Below are 7,832 nucleotides of genomic sequence, written 5' to 3'. Positions count from 1 at the left end.
ACCTCCCAATTTCAGGTTGGCGACTGGAATCGGCAAGTTCACCAGTGAATCTAAGCCTGACACCTGGCTCGAGGATTACCGAGTGGCTGTACAGATTGGCGGTGGCAATGACGAGGTGGCCATGAAGCATTTGCCTCTCATGTTAGAGGGTTCGGCCAGAGCATGGCTAAATCAGTTGGCACCCAGCAGCATTTACACTTGGGAGGACCTCTCCCGAGTGTTTATCACATCCTTTGAAGGAACATGCAAGCGACCCGCAGGCCTAACCGAGCTGTGGTCTTGCGTGCAGAAGCCAAATGAAACTCTGAGGGAATACATCCAGAGGTGGATCACGCTGCATCACTCGGTTGAGAACGTGCCGGACCATCAAGCAGTTTGTGCCTTCAAGGAAGGCGTTAAATACAGAGAGTTGAATCTGAAGTTCGGTCGAACTGGAGAGATGTCGCTGAATCGGATGATGGAGATTGCCACCAAGTATGCTAACGGAGAAGACGAAGATCGACTCAGGAGTGGCAAGAAGAAAGCAGTCGCCCAGGAAACTGGAGGCAATTCCAGTCGGAAGCAGAAGCGGAAGGCCGAGCCAGCCGCTCCTGGGGAGGCCCTGGCCGTAGCCCAGGGGAACTTCAAGGGAAGACCCAAGGGCACCAGGAAGCCCAAAAAAGTCAAGGATCAAGACGGAAATGATGTTTTGGATCTGCCATGTCACATCCACACCAAGAAGGATGAAGAGGGTAATTTTATTTACCCAAAGCATACCACTCGACAATGCCGACTCCTGATCCAGCAGTTCCAAGGAAAGCAGTCCAAGGATAAGGAAAAAGAGTCGGACAGGGTCGAGGACAAGGAAGACAGCGATGATGGATACCCCCAAGTCAATTCCACCCTGATGATTTTTGCCGATGTCGAAAGCAAAAGTCGACTGAAAGTCATTAACTGAGAGGTGAACATGGTTGCCCCGGCAACACCCAGTTACCTGAAGTGGTCCCAGACTGCCATCACATTCGACCAGTCTGATCACCCGACGCACATTGCCACCCCTGGGAGGCAAGCTTTGGTGGTCGACCCAATTGTTGAAGGCACTCGACTGACTAAAGTCCTGATGGATGGAGGCAGTGGCCTGAACATACTATATGCTGAAACATTGAAAGGAATGGGCATTCTGATGTCCAGACTCAGCACCAGTAACATGAGTTTCCATGGAGTCATTCCTGGGAAGAAAGCCCAATCACTCGGCCAGATCGCTCTTGATGTGGTTTTCGGTGATTCAAAGAATTACCGCAAGGAAAAATTGACATTCGAGGTCGTGGACTTCCAAAGTGCTTATCACGCCATTTTGGGCAGGCCAGCTTACGCACGCTTCATGGCCCGGCCATGTTACGTGTACCTCAAACTGAAGATGCCTGGCCCCAAAGGTGTGATCACTATCACAGGCAATCGGAAGAAGGCGGAAGAGTGCTTTCAGAAGGGCTCAAAGATTGCAGATGCTCAGATGGCAGTGGTCGAGCTGCAAGAGTACCAAAAGACTGCCGACCCAAGCGAGTTGCTACGAGCCAAGAAGCCTGCTTCAGAATCAGCTTTTCAGTCGTCCGGTGAAACAAAAACAGTCAACGTTCACCCGACCGACCCCGATGCTGCCCCGACTCACATCTCAACGATGCTTGACTCCAAATAGGAGGAAGCGCTCATCCAGCTCCTCCGTGAGAACTGGGACATCTTCGCATGGAAACCCTCCGACATGCCTGGAGTTCCCAGGGGGCTGGCTGAGCACCGTCTACGGGTCGACCCAAAATTCAAGCCTGTGAAGGAACATCTTCGGCGGTCCGCCGTCCAGAAGAAGCAAGCCATTGGCGAGGAGGTGGCTCGGCTCTTAGCAGCAGAGTTCATCCGAGAAATTTACCACTCCGAGTGGCTCGCCAATGTCGTCATGGTCCCCAAGAAGGACAAGTCACTTCGCATGTGCATTGATTTCAAACATATCAATCGGGCCTGCCCGAAAGATCATTTTCCTCTCCCTCGCATCGACCAAATAGTCGACTCGACTGCGGGGTGCGAGAGATTGTCTTTTCTAGATGCTTATTCCGGATACCATCAGATCCGTCTGTATGGACCCGACGAAATCAAAACAGCTTTCATCACCCCATTCGGATGCTTCTGTTATGTCACTATGCCGTTCGGCCTCAAAAACGCCGGAGCCACGTTCATGAGAATGATTCAGAAGTGTTTACTCACTCAAATCAGTCGGAATGTGGAGGCATACATGGATGATATTGTGGTCAAGTCACGCAAAGGTTCCGACCTGCGAGCTGACCTTGCCGAAACTTTTGCCAACCTCAGGAGGTATGATATCAAGCTCAATCCATCAAAATGCACATTCGGAGTTCCAGGCAGAAAGTTACTCGGTTTTCTCGTTTCCGAACGAGGGATCGACGCCAATCCTGAGAAAATTGGCACCATACTCCGGATGAAGCGCCCTGTGCGCGTGCACGATGTCCAAAAGCTTACAGGTTGCTTGGCCGCTTTGAGTCGATTCATTTCTCGCCTCGGTGAAAAGGCATTGCCTCTCTACCGACTGATGAAGAAGTCTGACAAGTTCGAGTGGACTCCAGAAGCTGACGCAGCGTTTGCAGAACTCAAAGCTCTGCTCTCCACCCAGCCGGTGCTTGCTGCCCCAATCAGCAAAGAGCCTCTGCTGCTGTACATTGCGGCCACAGGACAAGTTGTCAGTACAGTACTCACGGTCGAGCGGGAAGAAGAAGGAAAGGCCTTCAGAGTTCAGCGCCCAGTCTATTATCTGTCTGAAGTTTTGACTCCTTCAAAACAAAGATACCCTCACTACCAGAAGCTTGTATATGGGATTTACATGACCACGAAGAAGGTTGCACATTACTTCTCTGACCACTCCATTACAGTCGTCAGCGACGCCCCACTGTCAGAGATACTGCATAATAGAGATGCAACTGGTCGAGTGGCCAAGTGGGCGATTGAACTCCTTCCCTTAGATATCAGGTTTGAAGCAAAGAAGGCTATTAAGTCCCAAGCGATCACAGATTTTGTCGCCGAGTGGATTGAACAGCAGCTTCCGACTCAAGTTCACTCGGAGCACTGGACCATGTTCTTCGATGGATCTAAGATGCTGAATGGGTCCGGTGCTGGGGTAGTTCTAGTCTCCCCCCGAGGAGATAAGCTCAGATATGTTCTCCAGATTCACTTTGATTCCTCCAACAATGAAGCAGAGTATGAAGCACTTTTGTATGGGTTGCGCATGGCCATTTCACTCGGCGTCCGTCGCCTCATGGTCTATGGCGACTCAGATTTGGTGGTTAATCAGGTGATGAAGGAGTGGGACGTCAGAAGTCCAGCTATGACTGGTTATTGCAATGCAGTGAGAAAGCTAGAAAAGAAATTCGAGGGGTTAGAGCTTCATCACATCCCCCGACTCAAAAATCAAGCAGCCGATGATCTGGCAAAGATAGGCTCCAAGAGAGAAGCCATTCCCAGCAATGTGTTTTTGGAGCACATCCGCTCGCCGTCAGTCCAGGAGGATCCTTTCACAGAAGAAGCCCCACAACCTAAAAGTGCCACAGATCCGACTGAAGTCGAAGTTCCTGCTGTGGTCGACCTGATCATGGAAGTCTTGGCCATTACTCCCGACTGGACGATACCATACATCGCATATATCCTAAGGAAAGAGCTCCCAGAGGACGAGGAAGAGGCTCGACGGATCGTCCGCCGATCCAAGGCCTTCACGGTCATAAAGGGGCAGTTGTACAGAGAAAGCGTGACTGGAATCGGTCAGAAGTGCATAACTCCGGAAGAAGGTCAGATGATTCTTGATGAGATCCATTCGGGGACCTGTGGTCACCATGCGTCCTCCCGGAGCATTGTGGCCAAAGCATACCGAGCGGGATTTTACTAGCCAAGAGCGAATGAGATGGCAAAGGAGATAGTTGACAAGTGTGAGGGGTGTCAGTTCTACTCCAACATGTCCCACAAACCCGCATCAGCCCTGAAGACCATTCCACTCGTCTAGCCCTTCGCTGTCTGGGGACTGGATATGGTCGGCCCTCTGAGAACAGGCAGGAGCGGATTCACCCATGTGCTTGTGGCAGTCGACAAGTTTACCAAGTGGATTGAAGCTAAACCCATCAAGAACCTCGATGCTAGCACTGCTATTAGTTTCGTCAGAGGACTAACGTTCAGATATGGAGTCCCTCACAGCATCATCACTGACAATGGGTCAAACTTCGATTCAGACCAGTTCAGAGCCTTTTGCGCCTCTCAAGGCACTCGTGTCGACTATGCGTCAGTCGCCCACCCCTAGTCGAATGGACAAGCTGAAAGGGCAAATGGTCTGATCCTCAAAGGACTAAAGCCTCGGCTAATGCGTGATCTCAAGCACGCAGCAGGTGCCTGGGTCGACGAGCTTCCGTCAGTTTTGTGGGGATTAAGGACCACCCCTAACCGGTCGACTGGAAGAACCCCATTCTTTCTTGTTTATGGAGCCGAAGCCGTTCTGCCAAGTGATCTCCTTCACAACGCTCCCCGAGTCGAGCTTTACACCGAAGACGAAGCAGAACAGGCTCGGCAAGATGCAGTAGACCTCCTGGAAGAAGAAAGAGAGATGGCCATGATCAGATCGACCATTTATCAGCAAGACTTGTGTCGATTCCATGCCCGACATGTGAAGAGTCGAGCCTTCCAAGAAGGAGATTTGGTCCTCCGAGTGGATCAACAGAAACCTCACAAGCTTGCTCCTACTTGGGAAGGCCCCTTCATCATCACCAGAGTCCTCCACAATGGAGCGTATCACCTCTACAATGTTGATCACCAGATCGACGAGCCGCGAGCTTGGAATGCGGAACTACTCCGCCCCTTTTACACTTAAGTTCCTTCCCATAAAGATGTAATAAGAGAAACTTCCGCAGTCCATTTTTATCAAAGTCAAGAGTGTTCCAATGATTATTGTCACTCCTGTTTACATACGAGAACCCCCAGTGGGTAACTTAGCCGCGAACCCGTTTCGCCTAAGTTCAAAAAAATCCTACCGAGTGGAGAGCAAACCTCCCACTCGGAGGCTTAGCTGCAGTCCAGCACTCGCCTAAGTTCTCCTACGCAGAGACTTAGCTGCGGTCACCACTCGCCTAAGTTTAAAAAATCCTACCGAGTGGAGAGCAAACCTCCCACTCGGGGGCTTAGCTGCAGTTCAGCACTCGCCTAAGCTCTCCTACGAAGAGACTTAGCTGCGGTCAGCACTCGCCTAAGTTTAAAAAATCCTACCGAGTGGAGAGCAAACCTCCCACTCGGGGGCTTAGCTGCAGTTCAGCACTCGCCTAAGCTCTCCTACGCAGAGACTTAGCTGCGGTCAGCACTCGCCTAAGTTTAAAAAATCCTACCGAGTGGAGAGCAAACCTCCCACTCGGGGGCTTAGCTGCAGTCTAGCACTCGCCTAAGTTCTCCTACGCGGAGACTTAGCTGCGGTCAGCACTCGCCTAAGTTTAAAAAATCCTACCGAGTGGAGAGCAAACCTCCCACTCGGGGGCTTAGCTGCAGTTCAGCACTCGCCTAAGCTCTCCTACGCAGAGACTTAGCTGCGGTCAGCACTCGCCTAAGTTTAAAAAATCCTACCGAGTGGAGAGCAAACCTCCCACTCGGGGGCTTAGCTGCAGTCCAGCACTCGCCTAAGTTCTCTTACGCAGAGACTTAGCTGCGGTCAGCACTCGCCTAAGTTTAAAAAATCCTACCGAGTGGAGAGCAAACCTCCCACTCGGGGGCTTAGCTGCAGTCCAGCACTCGCCTAAGCTCTCCTACGAAGAGACTTAGCTGCGGTCAGCACTCGCCTAAGTTTAAAAAATTCTACCGAGTGGAGAGCAAACCTCCCACTCGGGGGCTTAGCTGCAGTCCAGCACTCGCCTAAGCTCTCCTACGAAGAGGCTTAGCTGCGGTCAGCACTCGCCTAAGTTTAAAAATCCTACCAAGTGGAGAGCAAACCTCCCACTCGACGGGTCATCCACAAAGAGATTCAACGACAAATCAAGTTCAAATAAAGCCTAAAAGATCCGAGAGACCTCAGATCAAAGTACTCGAGCCCACAACTCGGCAGAGTTAAAACTGTTACACTTCCACTCGGCATTCCGAGGCGAATTTAAGGCAGAGTTCAACGGATTACAAAATACACTCGGCATCCCGAGGCAAGTTTTTTCATTCCTCAGGAGGAGGAGGACTGGCAGGGGCGACGAACTCATCCAAGTCGATCCCATCTGTGATGCGGGTAGCAGCAGCAATGAATGTCTCCATGAAGTCCTGGAAGTTGTGCTTCCTCGTGTTGGCGACTTGGATGGTGGCCAGCTTCTCCTCCCGCACCTCCTTACAGTGGACGCGGACCAGGGACAGAGCCACGTCAGCGCCACACCGAGCTGAAGACTTCTTCCACTCCTGCACTCGGTCAAAGATTCCATTGAGTCGAGTCATCAGAGACTCGAGATCATTCTGGAGCGTAGATTCTGGCCAAAGTATCGGGTCGATCCGCGTCATGGCAACCTTTAGTCGAGCCAAGTAATCCACGACGCCGTCAACACGAGACTCCAGACGGAGCACGTTCATTGTGGCCTCGTCCTTCACAAGAGAGTTAACAGGGTCCAAGCTCGGCTCCACTCGACTGGTCTCCTCTTCAAAATTCTGGCAAAGCTCTGCATACAAGATTCAAGGATAAGACAATTTTCACAGAATGAGTCGACTCAAAAACCAGTCGGAACTGAATGCGCACCTTCAAGCTTAAGGTACAACTTCTTCGCGAGGTCCCCCAAGTAGCTCTCCAGGTAGTTTCTCCCGCGAGCGAGGCCTTCCAGCTTCTCGCTCAGGGTGAGGTTCTCCTTCTTCCAACGTGAACACTCCCTGTTGGCTTCATTCAGAGCAGTCTTGAGCTTGGTATTTTCTTGTTCTAAGTGGTCGACCGAAGATAGCTTCTGTGCAGCCAGAGCGGTCTTGTCTTCAGCCTCCTTGCGGGCAGCAGCCAAGTCCTGATCCTTCTTCGCCAGAGCTTCTTTCAGTGTTTCTGCAAAAATGATGATTGAGTCGGAGAAAGCGAAGAAATACTAACCAATTGACAAAGGCGTCTTACCTGCGGCGCCATCTCTGACTGTCTGCAGTTCTGTCCTGGCCAGCTCCAGATCAAGTTTCATTTGAATTTGCTGCATCTCCAAGTCAGCCACGTGGGTTCCAAGATCACAAGATTTCTGAAGCCAGAGAGGAGGAGTTACAATTTCAGTAAAAAGGAAAAAGCAACAAAGGCAGTAAACACTAAGACTACGGTCGACTGCCAGCAGTCCACCATAGTCTCGGGGACTACACCCAGTGGGTGCACTTAGCGTGCCCCCACCGGTTCCTATCCCACCCGACCGACCCCCGAAGTCGAGTCAAAGGCCACCCGACCGACCCCTGAAGTCGAGTCAAAGACAAGTTGCTTCCGAGCAGCTAAGAGATAATAAGCCTACACCCAGTAAAAAAAAGAGAAGAGAGAGAAAGCCGTCGACTGCCCGCAGTCGACGGGATACCGTTCCATTCGACATGGCCCGATCAGACAGAGCGAAGAAATTCAACTATGACTCAATTTAAAGACTACAGCCGACTGCCAGCAGCCGACCGTAGTCTCGGGGACTACACCCAGTGGGTGCACTTAGCGTGCCCCCACTCGTCAAAAAACACACACACACACACCCAGTGGGTGTACAAACTTAAAGACCTTTGGGAAAGAGAATCTTCAAAGGACATACCAAAACAGACCAAGTGTTGAAGTCGACTGACCTGGACATTGCTCTGAAGAGCCGAGCTTGCGT

This window comes from Triticum urartu, chromosome 6A, assembly GCF_056163025.1.
Source record: "Triticum urartu cultivar PI428250 chromosome 6A, HENAU_Tu73, whole genome shotgun sequence".
NCBI classification, from domain to species: Eukaryota; Viridiplantae; Streptophyta; class Magnoliopsida; order Poales; family Poaceae; genus Triticum; species Triticum urartu.
This window is presented reverse-complemented; position numbering follows the sequence as displayed.